This window comes from Phacochoerus africanus, chromosome 1 (assembly GCF_016906955.1).
Source record: "Phacochoerus africanus isolate WHEZ1 chromosome 1, ROS_Pafr_v1, whole genome shotgun sequence".
NCBI classification, from domain to species: Eukaryota; Metazoa; Chordata; class Mammalia; order Artiodactyla; family Suidae; genus Phacochoerus; species Phacochoerus africanus.
The window spans coordinates 136,495,476-136,514,636 of record NC_062544.1 but is presented as its reverse complement, the minus strand read 5'-3'; the positions used below and the strand labels follow the sequence as shown (position 1 = coordinate 136,514,636).

General features: G+C 37.1%; 1 long non-coding RNA gene across 1 annotated transcript; it reads right to left on the bottom strand.

Annotated features, from left to right (window-relative positions):
- Positions 1–310: 310 nt before the first annotated feature.
- LOC125112387 (uncharacterized) lies at positions 311–15,812 on the bottom strand. Its single transcript, XR_007131138.1, has 3 exons — positions 15,688–15,812; positions 5,607–5,727; positions 311–569 (listed from the first exon to the last, which is right to left on the bottom strand). It is a non-coding gene; the product is annotated as an uncharacterized LOC125112387 (long non-coding RNA).
- Positions 15,813–19,161: the final 3,349 nt, after the last annotated feature.

Sequence of the window (19,161 nt, the reverse complement as noted above, 5' to 3'; positions counted from 1 at the left end):
TACCTTAATCTTACAAGGATGTATAGCAATTGTTTCTCAGTAAAAGTGAAAAAAATAAAAAGAAACAAAGACAATTTCCAATTCAAACATACATGTGTCATGGGCACAACATAAGGATAGGTGATGTAATTTAAAAATAAGTGCTGTTCAGTTAAAGTATGGTTATTATAATCATTTTCATAATAATAAAAGCAGATAAGATTGGTTCAGTTCCTAAGATATATAAAGGATTTTACATATTTTATCTCATATCAACTTCCCAGTAAACATATGGACAGAGAATTTCATCTCCAGTTATTAAAAGAGCACACTGAGGATCAGAAATATTAACACATCTAAATTTAGAGAATAACTAGTAGAGTCAGAAAGTATATCTAGATATATTTGATTTTGCTGTAGTTTGTAACTTAGCATCCATTCTGCCTTCTTCTCACAATCACTCAGCAATCCATCTCTCCTCCATTTGTCATCTGGAATAGGTGTGGGACCTTCACAGGGCAGTCATGTGATGCAAGCTCAGCCTGTGTGCTTGGAGTCAGTGAGCTGCCATGGCACATCTGCTAGGACACCTGGGGAAAAAACACATGTCTTTCTGAAAAGGTTTAAATCTGAGTTAAAAATAAGTTTTGCTAGTGCTAAAGTCATATGCAAACATGAAGAGAACTAGATGCAGACAAGATAGATGCAAAAATGTGTACTATAGGGACATCTCTTTCTCATTTTTTAAAACTTTTTTTAAGGCAACACCCATAGCACATGGAAGTTCCCAGGCCAGGGCTTGTATCCAAGCTGCAGCTGAGACCTACACCACAGGTGCAACAACACTGATTCCTTTAACCCATTGCTCAGCAAGCTAGGGATTTAACCCATGCCTTCTGCAGTGACCAGAGCCACCGCAGTCAGATTCTTAACCCACTGTGCCATCGAGGGAACTCCCTGTGTGTAAATCTCTTAAGCCTCTTCTCTGAATTGAGTGTAACGCCACTTCTCTTACTCTCGTATAATAGTTGTATGAGACAATTAATTCCATTACTACTTAAGCCAGTATTTGTTTAGCTTTTCTCTTTCTTACAATTGAAGACAAAATGAATAATACAGAAGTCTAAATTCACTCTCAACTGCAGGCTTTTCTTCTAGAACTGTGTGACCTCATTCGGACATTCAGAGTACAATATTCTGTGGTCATTTTTTAAGGATGTTAACTACATTTACTTTTCTTTCTTTTAACACTACACATAATTTTCCTTGTATGGAAATCTATAGGGTCATGATTTTCTGTGCATTCATAGACAGCGTAAATTCATTTTCCATTCTACTGAAACAGTTTTTTTTATTGAAAAGGATATGCACTCTTCACATTATTTTTATAGCTTTAACCCTTGCCTTTGTATACTATCTTGTCAACATGACAGCCAGAGTGATTTTTGTTTTGGAAAAATGGCAACAAAATGAAACACAACTCTACACCCACTAGGATGGCTATAATGAAAAGACAATAACAAGTGTTGGTGAGGCTGTGAAGAAATTTGACCCCCACATAGTGATGGTGGGAATGTAAAATGATGCAGCTTCAGGGTAAAACACTTTGCTTGTTCTTCAAAAGTTTAAATGCAAATTACCACATGAGGAGTTCCCGTCTTGGCTCAGTGGTTAATGAATCCAACTAGGAACCATGAGGTTGAGGGTTTGATCCCTGGCCTCGCTCAGTGAGTTAAGGATCTGGCGTCGCCGTGAGCTATGGTGTAGTTTGCAGACACGGCTTGGATCTGGCATTCTCTGGCTATGGCGTAGGCCGGTGGCTATAGCTCTGATTAGACCCCTATCCTGGGAACCTCCATGTGCTGCAGGTACAGCCCTAGAAAAAGGCAGAAAGACAAAAACAAACAAACAAACAATTTACCACATGACCCAGCAATTCAACTCCTGCATGTACACTCAAGAACTGAAAAAAGGTGGAAACAACCAATGAATGGATCAAATGATGACTGGATAAAAAGAACATAGTCTACACATGTTATGGAATATTATGCAGCTATAAAATGAATCAAGCACTGATACACATTACAGTGTGGATGAACCTTGAAAATATTCTGTTAAGTAAAAAGAGACAGACATAAATTATCACATATTGCATGATTCTAATGATAAGAGACTATGGAAGAGATAAATCCACTGAGACAGAAAGCAGATTTTTGTTTTTCAGGGCCTTGGGGGATGGGGAATGACTGCTGAATATGAAAAGGGATTTCTTTTGGGATTACAATATATTTTGGAACTAGAGATGGCTGTTATTTAGCAATATGAATGTAGCAAATATCACTGAACTGTTCACTTTAAATTTTCATTTTGTAGATGACATCATATATTTTTATCTTTTATTTATACATACTTTTTCTACTGTACAGCATGGTGACCCAGTTACACTTACATGTATACATTCTTTTTTCTTACATTGCATGTTCCATCATAAGGGACTAGACAGAGTTCCCAGTGCTACACAGCAGGATCCCATTGCTAATCCATCCTGAAGGCATCATATCTTTTCAAGTGCAGAAAAAATGGCATCCAACGATAAATCATTCATCATCTCCAACCCAATGATGTCTTCCCATCTCACTCATAATACAAACTCCTTACCATGTTCTGCAAGAACCCACATAATCTGCTTCTCTATTACTTCTCTTGCTTTCAAGTACTTTCATCCTTTTTCATTGCACACCAGCCTCCTTGCCATTCCTTAAACAGGCAGATAATGCTCCCCTCATCTACTCCCTGGGGATTTTGAATTTGTTCTTCCCCCTTGCTGGAATGCTCTTCCTCCAGATGTCTGCATGACTCGCTTCTTTCCCTCCTTTGAAACTCTGCTCAGCTTTTACTTTTAAAGTGAGGATTTTTCTGACCAAGGAGTTTAAATTACATACCCTCACTCAAAGCACTGTCTAATCATCTTTCTTCCTTTATTTTCCTGCAGCACTTGTTGTCATCCAATATACTATATATTTAATTTACTTTCCATTCCAGAATGTAAGATCCATGAGGGTAGGACCTAAGCCAGTGGCTGGCACATCTTAGGCACCATAGTCATTTTGCATATACTGACTTGCATCTATCTCTATGCTCCATGAATCAGATGAAGAAATGGAGAGTCTAATTATAGTTAGGTGAAGAAAAAGGCAACTATATTCCTTGTGTGACTCACCACTTGGGCTGAGGGGTTTTGGAGCTGGCAGGGCTCAAGCATCAGCTACTTTGGGAGCCTGGTTCTTCGATTAGTTTTGAGAATCATTCCTGAAAGCTCAGCATAGAGTTTGTTTCTTCAGTCTCCCCAATCAACCTATCAGCTAGTGAAGCCCCTTAATGAATCCCTGAGTGTTTAATCTCTAAGAATGTATGGATTCTGTTTCTTCAAATGAGAACCTTGAATGATATAGTGTGATACGGTTGTAGAAAGTCCTGAAGCAATTCTGCATTCACATTAATAAGTTGTCCTATTGTTCAATTAGGCAAAAGTCCAGTATCTCAATAATGCTTGCATATATATATATACACATACACACACAGACACACACATACATATATATACATATATACACACACACATACATATATATACACATATATATGTATGTATACACACATACATACACACATACTACTAATTAATAAATAATAGCACACAATGAATTATATAAGACAAATAGATATAAATTATGTTTGTGCTAGATAACAGAATTGCCATCCATGAGCAGCACTATTTAGTTAGTTCCAAATATCCATTTTCTACATTTCTGTGCCAATCAACCATCATTGCTTAACCAAGAACCATGGAATCTTGGTGACAGTGAGCAATTATTTATCACATGTCTCTGAGTCAACTAGTGGGTGGTTGATTGATCTAGAGAGAGACTGTCTGCATTGACTTACAACAAGCTGTTGTTTGACTCTTCATTTAGAGCTCCTTCATGTGAAGATGCAACCATTTTCCAGGGAAAGATCCTTTCATCTGATTGCAGAAGAGCCAGTGGACATAGATAAGACCACTTAAGGCATAGGTTCAGAACTAGCCAATGTCACTTCTCCACATTCCACTGGCTAAAACAAGCCTCATGCTATATTCAAATGCCAAGAAGTGGAAAGCACCCCTACCTGTTTCTGGAAGAATTACACAGTTTCATGGCAGAGAACAAGGATTTGGAAAAGGATGAAAACCTGGGCCCAAATTCTCAATCTGTTATTCCATCTCTAGCTTTCATATTCAGCGGTCCAAGGCAATCAGAAATCAGGCTCAAATTTTATTATTAGTTTTATTAAAATTAATTTTAAATAATTAGGGAGATTAATTTGAGAGTTTTTGTAATAAAAATTAGCGAGCCAAATCTAGTTAATAATGTATAAATTTAGTTTATATAAATCATTTACTTGCAAGTTATAAGGAAGTTGATAGAAACTCCTGAAAACCACCAGGGAGTACATTTCTCTTTTATTTAATGAAGGAATACCTTTACCTGGCATGTAGGTCGAGTCGAATTCTGAGTCTTTCAATTTCAGGAAGCATAGAAGATGACCATAAATTTATAAAATGTGACATTTTAATCAAGCCCCAAGCTGTTGGCTAATTACATGCCACAGCACTTAAAGGAAAAAAAGGAGATGTCAGGTTGGTATAGAGATGAGCACAAAATTGTCCTCAGTACTTCACTGATCATTATGAATACCACAGTATCAAATTACCCAGAAAAGATAGAGTAGTAAATCCTTCTAAAAGTCATATTTCCAATTTTCTTTTCAATTTTATTTTGGCGTAAATTTGGATACAGGTTTATTCAAAAGCTGACATTTTCTTTCAGTACATCTTTTCTGTACAAAAAAATATGTATAATGTATCTACTAGTAACATTGGAGACCATTAAGCTATGGAAGCATGAAATCAACTAGAAATTATTATTTTAATTCTATGCACTTGTGCATAACAGGATGAACACTGTGCCAAATAAACCTTCATCAGGACTCTACCTAGTATTCTACATGCTAATAGCGCCTGAAGTTTAGAATACAGATGTGTGGGGATGCAGCCAGGGAGATACACACAAAATCAAGAGATTAGTTGCCTGTCTCCAGAGAATTAGCCGATACTGAATTAAGACCTGAGGCAAAACATATGCCATTCCTCCATGTTCACTTGACTTTTCTCTTTGATGTTGTCACTGAACTAACTTGACCTGATTTTCCAAGGACAAGAATATGAAACACCAAAATGTGTGGTTGTTCTATTCAAAGATGTTTTCTCTCTCTCTCTCACACACACAGCTAGTGTTATTTACTGTATCCAAAGCACAGAATTAACTGAACAAAAGTACTAGCCATTCCTTCAGCTCAAGGAAGCAATAACTGAGTTTTTGACATCACTCTGTTCTATATTTTTTCCACAAGGTAATCTTACTTCCCAATGAGCTATTTGCTGATACAAGTTAAAATTTAAAAGGAGAGGATGGGGAAGAGCAGCAAAGTTATTATGTATTTTATTACTTTCTTGCCTCCTGAAAGACGAGGGTCAGTGTGGATAGCAAAGAGAATTGATAGTAAGGTAAAATCACTGTGACACTTACCACAAAGCACCTGATAAAAGCAGGGCATGTTTATCTTCTTTAGACTTGTATCATACTTGAAAATGAAAAATATCACAGGAGTAGAAAAGGCTTCAGAAGATACTATGTCCGTTCTTTTATTCTAAGATTCGAACACACAAACAAAACAAGGGAATAAGACTTGAATTTCAGATTTTTTTTCATATTGTTTTCTTACTTTTTTATATAGAGGTTTTTTTGTTGTTGTTTTTATAGCTGGTATACAGTGTTTTGTCAATTTTCTACTGTACCGGATGGTGACCCAGTTACGCATACGTGTATAGATTATTTTTTCTCACATTATCATGCTCTATCATAAGTGACTAGACATAGTTCCCATTGCTACACAGCAAGATCTCATTGCTTATCCATTCCAAAGGCAATAGTCTGCATCTGTTAACCCCAAGCTCCCAATCTATCCCAATCCCTCCCCCTCCCCATTGGCAAACACAAGTTACTTCTCCATGTCCATGAGTTTTTCTGTGGAAAGGTTCATTTGTGCTGTATATTAGATTCCAGTTATAAGTGATATCATATGGTATTTGTCTTTCTATTTCTGAAAGGATGAGAGTCTCTAGTTCCATCCATGTTGCTACGAATGGCATCATGTTGCTCTTTTTTATGGCTGAGTAGTATTCCATTGTGTATATATACCACATCTTCCGAATCTAGTTGTCTGTTGATGGACATTTGGGTTGTTTCCATGTCTTGGCTACTGTGAATAGTGCTGCAATGAACATGTGGGTGCATGTGTCTTTTTCAAGAAAAGTTTTGTCTGGATATAGGCCCAAGAGTGGGATTGCTGGGTCATATGGTAGTTATATGTATAGTTTTCTAAGGTACCTCCATACTGTTCTCCACAGTGGTTGTACCAGTTTACATTACCACTAGCAGGGCAGGAGGGTTCCCTTTTCTCCACACCCCCTCCAGCATTTGTTCTTTGTGGATTTATTAATGATGGCCATTCTGACTGGTATGAGCTGCTATCTCATGGTAGTTTTGATTTGCATTTCTCTAATAATCAGGGATGTTGATCATTTTTTTCATGTGTTTGTTGACCATCTGTATATCTTCCTTGGAGAAATGTTTGTTCAGGTATTTTGGCCATTTGTTAATTGGGTTGTTGGCTTTTTTGCTATTGAGTTGTATAGGTCGTTTGTATATTTTAGAGATTAGGTCCTTGTCAGTTGCATCATTTGAAACTATTTTCTCCCATTCTGTAAGATGTCTTTTTGTTTTCTTTTGGGTTTCCTTTGCTGTGCAAAAGCTTGTCAGTTTGATGAGGTCCCATTGGTTTATTTTTGCTTTTTTTTCTGTTGCCTTGGGAGACTGACCTGAGAGAACATTTGTAAGGTTGATGTCAGAGAATGTTTTGCCTATGTTCTCTTCCAGGAGTTTGATGGTGTCTTGTCTTATATTTAAGTCTTTCAGCCATTTTGAGTTTATTTTTGTGCATGGTGTGAGGGTGTGTTATGGATTTCATTGCTTTGCATGCAGCTGTCCAGGTTTCCAGCAATGCTTGCTGAATAGACTTTCTTTTTCCCATTTGATGTTCTTGCCTCCCTTGTCAAAGATTAATTGACCCTAGGTGTCAGGGTTTATTTCCGGGTTCTCTGTTCTGTTCCATTGGGCTGTCTGTCTGTTTTGGTACCAGTACCACACTGTATTGATGACTGTGGCTTTGTAATATTGCCTGAAGTCTGGGAGGGTGATGCCTCCTGCTTGGCTTTTGTTCCTCAGGATTGCTTTAGCAATTCTGGGTCTTTTGTCATTCCATATGAATTTTTGGATTGTTTGTTCTAGTTCTGTGAAAAATGTCATGGGTAATTTGATAGGGACTGCATTGAATCTCTAGATTGCTTTGGGTAGTATGGCCATTTTTACAATATTAATTTTCCCAACCCAGGAGCATGGAATCTCTTTCCATTTTTTAGCATCTTCTTTAATTTCTTTGATTAATGTTTTATAGTTCTCAGCCTCTAAATCTTTCACCTCCTTGGTCAGGTTTATTCCAAGTTATTTGATTTTTTGCATGCAATTTTAAAAGGCATTGTATTTGTCTTTCTCTTTCTGATTTACCTCATTCAGCTTGAGAGTCTCTAGTTCCATCCATGTTGTTGCAAATGGCATTATTTCATTCTTTTTTATGGCTGAGTAGCATTCCATTGTGTATATATGCCACATCTTCCTACTCCAATGGACAAAAAAGAAAATCATGGACTTGGAGTATAGACTTGTGGTTGCCTGAGGGGAGGGGTACGGAGCGGGAGAGATTGGGAGCTTGGGGTTAAGGGATGCAAACTATTGCTTTTGGAATGGATTAACAATGATATCCTGCTGTGTAGCACTGAGAAATATGTCTAGATACTTAAAACGGAGCATGACAATGGGAGAGAAAAAATTATGTAGACATGTATGTGTAACTGAGTGCCCATGGTGTACAGTGGAAAAAAAAAAAAAGGTGTGTTAGGGGAAATAACAATAAAAAACAAAAATAAAAAAATAAAAAGTATTGTATTTTTGTATTCCTTTTCTAATATTTCATTGTTAGTATACAGAAATGCTACTGATTTCTGAATATTAATCTTATATCCTGCTACTTTCCTGAATTTGCTGATCAGTTCTAGTAGTTTTTCAATTGAGTCTTTAGGGTTTTCTATCTATAGTATCATGTCATCTGCATACAGTGACAGTTTTACCTCTTCTCTTCCTATTTGGATGCCTTTTATTTATTTTGTTTGTCTGATTGCTGTGGCTAGGACTTCCAATACTATGCTGAATAAGAGTGGTGAGAGTGGGCATCCTTGTCCTGTTCCAGATTTTAGTGCGAAGGCTTTCAGCTTTTCTCCATTGAGTATTATATTGACTGTGAGTTTGTCATAAATGGCTTTTATTATGTTAATGTATGTTCCCTCTGTACCCACTTTGGGAAGAGTTTTTATCATGAAAAGATGTTGGACTTTGTCAAATGCTTTTTCTGCATCTATTGAGATGATTATGTGCTTTTTGACTTTTCTTTTGTTAATGTGGTGTATGACATGGATTGATTTGCGTATGTTGAACCATCCTTGTGCACCTGGGATGAATCCCACATGGTAGTGGTGTATGATCTTTTTTATATGTTGTTGGTTGGCTAAAATTTTTTAAGAATTTTTACGTCTATATTCATCAAAGGTATTGGCCTATAGTTTTCTTTTTTGGTGGTATCTTTGTCTGGTTTTGGCATTAGGGTGATGGTGGCTTCATAGAATGTCTTTGGGTGTGTTCCTTCTTCTTCAGCCTTTTGGAAAAGTTTAAGGAGGATAGGTGTAAGTTCTTCTCTGTATGTTTGGTAGAAATCACCAGAGATGCCATCTGGTCCTGCACTTTTGTTTGTAGGGAGTAGGTTTTTATTACATATTCCATTTCATTTCTAGTGATTGGTCTGTTCAGTTGATCTATTTCTTCTTGATTCAGTTTTGGCAGGCTGTACATCTCTAGAAAGTTGTCCATTTCTTCTAGGTTGTCAAATTTGTTGGCATAGTATTCTCTCATGGTTTTTTTGTATTTGCATAGTATCCATTATGACTTCTTTTTCATTTCTGATTTGTTTTCTGGGTTTTTTTTTTCTCTCCTCTTCTTGGTGAGTCTAGCCAGAGGTTTGTCAATTTTGTTTAACTTTTCAAAGAACCAGCTCTTTGTTTTATTGATTTTTTTTTGTATTTTTTTTGAATCTCTGTTTTATTGATTTCCTCTCTGATATTTATGTTTTACTTTCTTCTGCTGATTTTAGGTTTTGTTTGTTCTTCTTTTTCTGATTCAGTTAGTTGGTGGGTTAAGTTGTCAATTTGAGATTTTTCTTCTTTTTTAAAGAAAGCCTCTATTGCTATGAATTTCCCTCCGAGCACTGCTTTTGAGTTATCCCAGAGATTTTGAGAGGCTGTGTCTTCATTATTTGTCTTGAGATACTTTTTAACTTTCTTCTTGATTTCCTCATTGACCCATTGGTTTTTTTCGTAGCATGTTGTTTATTCTCCATGTAGTCAGTTTTTTGTCATTTCTTTTCCTGTGGTTATTTTATGGTTTCATGCCATTGTGGTCAGAGAAGATACTTGAAGTAATTTCTATGCTCTTAAATTTGTTGAGGTTAGCTTTATGCCCCAGTATGTGATTGATCCTTGAGACCATCCCATGTGCACTTGAGAAGAATGTATATTCTGATGTTTTTGGATGTAATGTCCCGAAAATACTGATTAAGTCAGATTTTTAAAAATTTTTTCCTCCTACATTCTAGAAAGTCCTTGGTTTAAAGAAATAGAATCCTGGTATTTTGTGTCATTTACTAACTGAATGCCTCATAAAAATCTGCATTTCTTATATTTTCAGCTCCATATCTAAATCTGGTCACAAGAAAAGATGAACTAAGAATAGAATTGAATTAACTTCTTCTAGATATAGCAGATGATAATTTATAGTTAGGTAGATACATACATGCATACATAGAAAAAAATCATCTTTTAAGGCACTGCAGTCAATAATTTTGATAAAGAAAAATTATAAATCTTAGGAATCGGTAATATATGTTACAATAAAAAAAAACTGAGAATACATGTATTTCCCAGGTCAATGTTTTTAAAAATTGTGTGAATTTTTCCAAAGGTATCCATTTTGCAAAGAGTTTTTCTGAATAATTTTATTTGGAAAAGTAAGAGATTGCAATGGTATGATATTAAGATCCAGAAAAAATGTCCAGTGACCTTCTACCTTATTTTTTCAGCATTTTAAGTGTCAGTTCTCAGCAGAAACATTAAACTAAAATTAGAATCCCATTAAGTTTTGCCAAGTAACAACAACAAAAGGATGTGTAACCTGTTAATGACAGCATGCTTTACTAGGTTACTGTCAGAAATGGACTAAGTCATGTGGGATGTGCTGCATTGAATTATAAAAGTGATTCTACATGATGAACTTTTCCAAAGTGCTAACATATAGGACTATGAAAGTCAACACCCCAAGCTACAATTTGGAGAATTAAATCACATAGTTGTAGAATGTCATTACAAATATTACTGCAAAATAAGCTTCTATTTTTATATCCTTGAATTTACCAATTCAACTTATTCTTTTTTTTTTTTTTCCTGGAAAATGTCACTTGTGCAGTTTTGTCTTAAAGTGTGTCAAGCTAGTATTTGATAATTTTAAGTTTTAGATTTCACTCCAAAACATGTGCTTGTAGTTTGTCTAGGCACTCAAAGTTACTTATAATACTGTTCATTAAGTACCAAAAGCTATCTAAATCATGCTTAAGATTTTCAAATGCCTGATCTAAAATGGAAGTTGCATTCAGAGACACAAGAGAGAATTACCTTGTGTGTGTGTGTATTAATAATTTACTAAACTAAGAAAATCCAACGACCAAAAACCCTTGGATACATTCTGTAAACTCAGAGTGTCGAATATTAGGGCAATTTTCTGTTTCCATTTACAAATAAACGATATGGATCACAGTTAATCCTTGCTATAATGACTGCATCTTTGCCTTTGTCAGTTATTAAAAAGCTAGGGAAACAATCAAAAGCACTGATAAAATGGGCTGGAATTATTTGGAAGAGATCTTCCATGCTACAGTTTTAGGATAGAGGCTGAATTATAAAATAACCTGTGAAACTGCAAGGCACTGCCTTTAAGTCCCATGCTGTGCAGTATGCCTGTGCAAAAGAAAATCCCCTTTGAAGAGATTAGCAGAGGTGGTTTGTATGTGATCACAGCAGCTGAGATGATGTGTGACTTTTCCCTAGCTTAAAGTGGATTAGCAAGACTTAAATAAAGGAAAATTGTTTTGCGTGGAGCTCACCATGGTTTTGGAAACATAAATGAAATCACAGTCTTAGGAACTTAAATCTGATTTCTATTAGTTCAATATGGTGAAAATCTCCCAAAAGCTTAAACAAGAAAAGGATTGGGGCTTGGCAATGTTATCATTGGCTAGTGATTATTACACCTTTAGAAACAATTTCATAGGAATTTGGGGGGGTTTTGATTCATGCCCATGAATGTCACATTATGTGTTCTGGGAGATAGTTCTGTAAAATAGAACACTGAGTAATACATAAAATAATCAAATTCTCCTAACTATGTAAAGTCTATCTGGGTGACCTTGGGTAAAACAATTAGCCTTTCTTAGTCTTTGCATTCTCATCTATAAACTGAGGAAAAGGGGAGTTCCCATTGTGGTTCAGCAAGTTATCAACCTGACTAGTACCCATGAGGATATGGATTTGATCCCTAGGCTTGCTCAGTAGGTTAATGATCTGGCTTTGCTGTGACCTATGGTGTGGGTTGCAGACACAACTCAGATCTGTGGCTGTGGTGTAGGCTGGCAGCTGCAGCTCTAATTCAACCCCTAGCCTGGGAACTTCTATGTGCTGTAGAAGCATGTGGAAAAAGCATAAAAAAACAAAACAAAACAAATAAAAAAAAACCTTGAGAAAAATGTATACCCCTTACAGTTTTTCAGGGTGTATCCATTGAACTATGTGTATGAAAGAGTTTTTAAAGCAATGCAGTATTCTTTAAGTTTTAGGTATCACTATTTTTCACTGCTTCTATTATTATCACATAATAAACCTCTGATGCAAAATATTATTTCTCTGAAAATATTCTGATTCTATCACAAAAAAGAGGAAGACGAAGGGTGAGTTATGTAAGACAAAACAAGTCATTGGGGTGGTTGAATATCATTCTATTCCCCTTTTTCCATCAGCAAAATTTATCATTCCATTTCACCAAATAATTTAGGTTGCCTCCAGCTATCAAATTTCACTTTGTTTTTCACAAATATAAGAAAATAAAAGCTATAGCATATATTTAATAGTGACCCATGGACTATATATCTTTTCCCAAGAAACAAACAGTGTCTTAAAAGGCAAGAGAGCCCACACATGGCATTTGTCTTTATTTTCATTTGGCTTCCAGATGTCCAGCATTTGGTGCTCTCTTTTTTTCTTTCTTCCTTTTTTTTTTTTTTTTGTCAATTTTTACCAAGAACAAGATACTTTTCAACAAACCATCAAAGTTGTTAAGATTATAAATATGAGTCAACCATCTGTTTTTATATCCTCTTTTTCTTCACTGACTTTTAACAGGTGCTTAGAGAAAGAAGCATTTCAGAGCCCTGATGTTTTTTGAAACATAAAGAGGCCTACTGAGCAAGTCTTAGGGCATTCTGATAAAAGGTTAATCTCAGCTTTTAGAATTTGGAGATTCAAAAAAACAGCACCTGGTCTGTTCTGCTATCACTTTATTAGCCACAGCATTTCAACTGTAGAAGAAGAATCCTCAATTAAAAACCAAATCAAAGGAATACCCATTGTGGCTCAGTGGATTAAGAACCCAACTAGTATCCATGAGGATATTCGTTCCCTGGCCTTGCTCAGCAGGTTAAAGGATGCAGTGTTGCCGCAGACTACAGTGTAGGTCACAAATGTGGCTTGGATCTGGTGTTGCTGTGGCTGTGCTGTAGTCTAGCAGCTGCAGCTCCGATTTGACCCCTACCCTGGGAACTTCCATATGCCATAGGTGTGGCCCTAAAAAGAAAAAAATAAAATAGACTGAATAAATAAATAAAACCAAAATCAATCTGGAGTTCCCTTGTGGTACAGCAGATTAGGGACCCAGCATTGTCACTAAAGCAGCTTAGGTCACTGCTTTGGTGTGGGTTCTGTCCTTACCCTGAGAACTTTCACATGCCCTGGGTGCAACCAATAAATAAATAAATAAATAAATACACATCACTCAACCACCAACATTCTTCAAAAATTATAAACGTTTTCACCTGACTCAGATTGGTACTTTAGATATCTATACTAGCTGTTAAGTGGAAATGGTGAAGAATTCACATGTGAAAAATGAAGCACTGGTCATTGGGAATTAGACCATAAAATCTAAGAAAATAATATATACCACAATGATCCATTTCATTCACTATCTCAACTATTGATTTAATTTTAACAATTTTGCGTCCATTTTTCTGATGATAGATATTTAGAGAAATTAAGTAAATGAGCTGGAATGTGACTCCCAAAAGTCTGAATCCTAAGACTATTTATTTAGTCTCCTACAGAATGCATCATGATGAAACAAATTAGCTGACCATTTTTACCAGTCAAAAATAGTTTACAATTATCATTAATATTATAAACACATTTATAACATGATAATTGCAAAAATATAAAACTACAATGAAAAAGCAAAATATTATAATGTACCCATGGTATTCCTGAAACATTATAGTACAGTATACTATACAATATTATAGTATAATCAGGCCTTTGCTGATGCAGTTTCTGTTCAGTTGTGAACTTAAACCCATTTAGAATTATGTAACTGCTGGAAATCCTCTATCTTCAGTGTAGGATTCAAGGAGAAAAGTCTTAATAATCTGAATGATAAAGGTTTTATAGTGAATATTTGAGCAAGTTCCAGCAATTCTTATGGTATCTATTATTAGGGATTTTACCCACTAGAGCAGTGTAAGTCAGGCCCAGTGCCTTTGTTTAAACTGAGAATGCAGCAATCTCTCTTTCAAAAAATTTGCACATGAGAGAATGGAAGCCTGTTTTTAATAACCACATGACTCTGCTAATGATTTATCAGATTTGAAAAATAAAAAAAGAGGAGTTCCCATTGTGGCTCAGTGGATTAAGAACCTGACTAGTATCCATGAGCTTGTGGGTTTGATCCCTGGCCATGCTCAGTGGATTAAAGGATCTGGCGTTGCCACGAGCTAAGGTGTAGTTCACAGACATGGCTCAGATCTGGCATTGTTGTGGCTTAGGCCAGCAGCTGCAGCTGTAATTCCACCCCTGGTCTATTAAATTTCATATGCTGCAGACGCAGCCCTAAAAAAACAAGCAAACAAACAAATAAAAAAACGAAAACCAAAAAAAGAAACATGATAATAATCGTAACTTTATAGTACCTGGTTCCATCACGCTTGAAGATGGAAGATCTAATCCTAGGTTTTTGCATTAGATGAGTCAAATAAATTAACTTTCATGTTTAAGACAGTTTGCATTGTGAGCGAATCCTTACATCCTTTAAAACAAAAGTTTAAGGAATTCCTGTTGTGGCTTAGCAGAAACGAATCTGACTAGTATCCATGAGGATGCAAGTTCTATCCCTGGCCTCGCTTAGTGGGTTAAGGATGCAATGAGCTGTGACGTAGGCCACATGTGTGGCTCAGATCTGACATTGCTGTGGCTGTGGGGTAGGCCAGCGGCTACAGCTCTGATTCGACCCCTAGCCTGGGAATCTCCATATGCCATGGGTGTGGCACTAAAAAGACAAAAAAGAATAAAAATAAAGCAAAGTTTAAGAATTTCTCACTAATAAGAACTATTTAACAATGGAATGGATAAATGTGTTAAATTGCTATAGCAAATAGCACAAAATGAACACATAAATTTGCTCTTGGGAAAAAAGCTCAGATTGATCTAAGAATAAACAATGTAAAATGCCAGGAATCACTTAGATACAATATATTGTCATGAGAATATAGGAAAAAGAAAATATAAAAATATTTTTGAAAGAAAAGCAATCAGTGGCAAGAATAGATTAGTAATAATTTTTCCCACATTTAGGATTAAACATTTTATCTTTGTAGTTGAAGAGAACAAAACTGAAAGAGAAAAGAAAAAGGAGTAAATATGGTAGCTGCCAGAATAGTGAAACTTCCAATCAAAATGATGTGTGCTATTCTAATGTTATGTAAAAAATATTCAAATATAATCAACCTTTAGGCTAGCTCCAGATGGAGACAACAGAACTGAATACATAGAATGATGTTTTCTGCTTTGCTCCCAAGCCTCTTGCTCAGTAGTTGTGGATTCTCGAAATAGTATCGCTGTGGATGAGAACAAACTGTTGTCCAGCAAACACTAGTGTGAAGTTATAAAATTCAGATAATATCCCATGCCATTATGGTCAGGATACATTGCAGACTAAATCTGACTCTCTCAGCCCCCAAAAAGTTTTTCACAAAGATTAATAACTTACAAATTTAGAACTTCCTAAATGTACTCACCTCAAATGATATTCATCTTATTTTGCCACATCTATTGAGATTTGAACCTTCACGTTTGTCTTTCAGGTTTTATCTTGTCATTTGCTATTCCATTGGTGCCCCATGGTAAACCTCAAAAACCCCAAATTCTTGAAAGCTGTATACCAGAAAGGGGAAACAATTATTCTTCACTCTTCCCACTCAGTTACAACCATTATTTACTAATGGCTATACCTGAAAGTAAAGGTTTGGAATTGTGTTCACTAAGCAGAAGAAAATCAAAGTCAATTAGATGGGGAAAAGAAGAAAAATAAGCAAAAGAAAAGCTTTATCTTGATGGACATTCAAAAGCTCCCTTGCTTTTCAATGTTACCACCATACTCAGTGGGTTAAGAATCCCAATGCAGTGGCTCTGGTCACCTCAAAGGCACAGGTTCAATCCTTGGTACATTGCAGTGGGTTAAAGGATCAAGCATTGCTCCAGCTACAGCGTAGTTCCCAGCTATGGCTCACATTCAGTCCCTGGCCTGGGAACTTCCGTAAGCAGCAGGTGTGATCATAAAATAAAAATAAAAAAATTTTAAAAAGCTATTCTGTCTCAAAATAAAAAGCGTTAGCTGTGTTGGAAATAATGTCTAATGTTATTTATCATCATTACCATCTTATCATAATAGCTTCATAGAGAGCTCTCATTACAACTGGGCACTGCTTTGAGAATTTTACATGTAGTAGTAACTTGTTAAATCCTCATAGCAACCCTATTGAGAAGCATGATTATTTTTTCCAGTTCACATTGCCATTAGCTGTGGTGTGTAGGTTGCAGATGCAGCTCAGATCCCGAGTTGCTGTGGCTGTGGTGTAGACCGGTAGCTGCAGCTCCGATTAAACCCCTAGCCTGGGAACCTCCATATGCCGTGGGAGTGGCCCTAGAAAAGGCAAAAAGACAAAAAAAAATTATTTCCAGTTCAAAAAAGAGGAAACTGAGCTATAGACAGGCTGCATAACTTGTTAATAGCTACATGGCTATCTTCCCGGTTTTATAGCTCAACATGTCTGCCATTACTCAAAGTACCAACAGATATTCATGCCATAGGTCTGCTGGGTTCTGTCTGCAACTAGAACCCATGTGTTTTATTCAGGCTAATTCCACTTTGTATGTGCTTGGTGAACTTGATGGTACTAACTTGAATATACACTTTGGGCTTAGAATTGTTTAAAAATAAACTAAAATAAAAGTCTGAGGTGAGTCTAACATACAGTGAATGCTACCAAGTTAATTAAAATTAATATCAGAAACATTTATTTGCAAATGTATTTGTTTATGTTTGTTTTTTTCCTCTCATTAGCACCAGCCCTATTGAGCTTCTGAATACATCTCATTGTTTTTGCAAATTACAGGGCTTGTCTATTTATGAAATCATTCTCTGTGTCAAAAAAAAAAAGATACTCTGCAAAAAAGTTCACACTCAGAATAGACTGAGTATGAAGGTAATGGGCAACTAATAATTACATGTCTGAATGACACATCCAGAATACAAATCCTGATGGTGTTTTGAGCTGCCTTTACTTCTATTGGTTAAATTCAATTATTTTTTAATTAAAGTATAGTTAATTTACAGTGTCTCTTCAATTTCTGTTGTACAGCAAAGTGACCCAATCACACACGGTTTTGGTTCCCTGTGCTATACTGTAGGGCCCCACTGCCCATCCATTCCAAATATAACAGTTTGCGTCCCCAAACCGCGAACTGCCCGTCCATCCCACCCTCTCTCCCCTTCCCCCTGGGAATCACAAGTCTGCTCTTCTGAGCTGTGATTTGTTTCTGTTTTGTAGATAGAATCATCTGTGCCGTATTTTAGATTCCACAAATAAGTGATATCATATGGTGTTTGTCTTTTTCTTTCTGGTTTACTTCGGTTAGTATGAGAATCTCTAGTTCTATCCATGTTGCTGCAAATGGCATTAGTTTATCTTTTATTTTCTTTTAATGGGTGAATAGTATTCCCTTGTGTATATGTACCACATCTTCTTAATCCAATCATCTGTCAGTGGACATTTAGGTTGTTTCCATGTCTTGCCTATTGTGAATATAGACATATAAATATATGTATTTAATGAGTGCATAGAAATATTGAGTTCCAACCAAAAGATGATATTTAATAATAAGCTTATAAATGAGTCTGAAACAAATTCAAATTTCAGTGTTTTATGATTGAAACTAAATCTTTCCCTCTTTAAAGAAAGAAAGACAAAACTTATGCCTGCAGATTGTTACTTGTTATAATGCAGGCACTGATTGCATGTATAATTAGTAGGTATGACAGTTTTTTGTTTAGGAATCTATGCATAGTGCTTGGAAAATGCTTTCTCTTATTCATTCAGTATTTATTGAGTGCCTACTATGTGTCTGGTACTCATCTAGGGGCTGGTGATAGAACTGTGAACATAGCAGACACAGCCAAAAGACAATCAATAAACAAACAGGAGACTAATGCCCATAAGTAGAGATCGTGTTCAATGTTAACAAGATGTACTGGGTTAAATAGTGTCCCGGAGAGGACAAGATGGTGGAGGAGTAGGGGGACACGCTCGCCCTCTCCCACAAACACAACAAAAAAAAGCACTTCTACAGAATAAATGACTCACACAGAACAGCAACCAAGCACTGGCAGAAGAACGTAAACTCCAATAACGGCAAGAAGTTCGTAACATTACGGTGCAGAACGGGAGAAAAGAGGAGAGTGAGAGAAGGTGAATCCGAGCGGGACGGGCGCTCCCGAAAGGGAACTGCGGAGGAGAAAGGGATCCCGCACCCTGGAAAGTCACCTACTGGGGGGGAAAGATCAAACGAACCGGAGGAATCTCCAGATGCAGAGAAGAGTGTAGCAGTAAGTTGGAGTACAGAAAAGCCGAAAAGAAACGAACTGACCATATGAACTACGGGCATAGTCACCAAAAATTGAGACGCCTGGGTGGGAGCTGGGCACCGAGACCTCGCCTCCAAAGGTTGGTCCACGAGAAAGAGCCAGGGGACGCCTGGGTGGGGGCTGGGCACCGAGACCTCACCTCCGAAGGTTAGTAGTATAGAAAGGGCCTGGGGACGCCTGGGTGGGGGCTGGGCACCAAGACCTTGGCTTCAGAGGATAGTCCCCAGGCTGGGGGGGCGGGGCGGAGCGGAAACTGCTTGGGAGGTCTAGAAACCATTTGACCAGGCAGAGACTGCCTGGGAGACTAGAAAACAAAGCTGTCCCAGAGGAAGGGAGCAATACTCTAGGGGCGGGGAAGTGGAAAGCCACATCAGAGGGAACCTGGGAGAAGAGCCTGGTCTGCACCCGTGCTGGGGAGGGGAGAGAAGAAGGGGTGGGTCCCCATAGAATACCCCCCATGCCACAGCAAGCTTACAGGCCCGTTAGCTAGCTGAAAGCTGTGCTTCCCAGTGCATCCCCTCCCCCCACCCCCACCACCCCCTATGCTCTCACTGAACCTGGGGCTGCC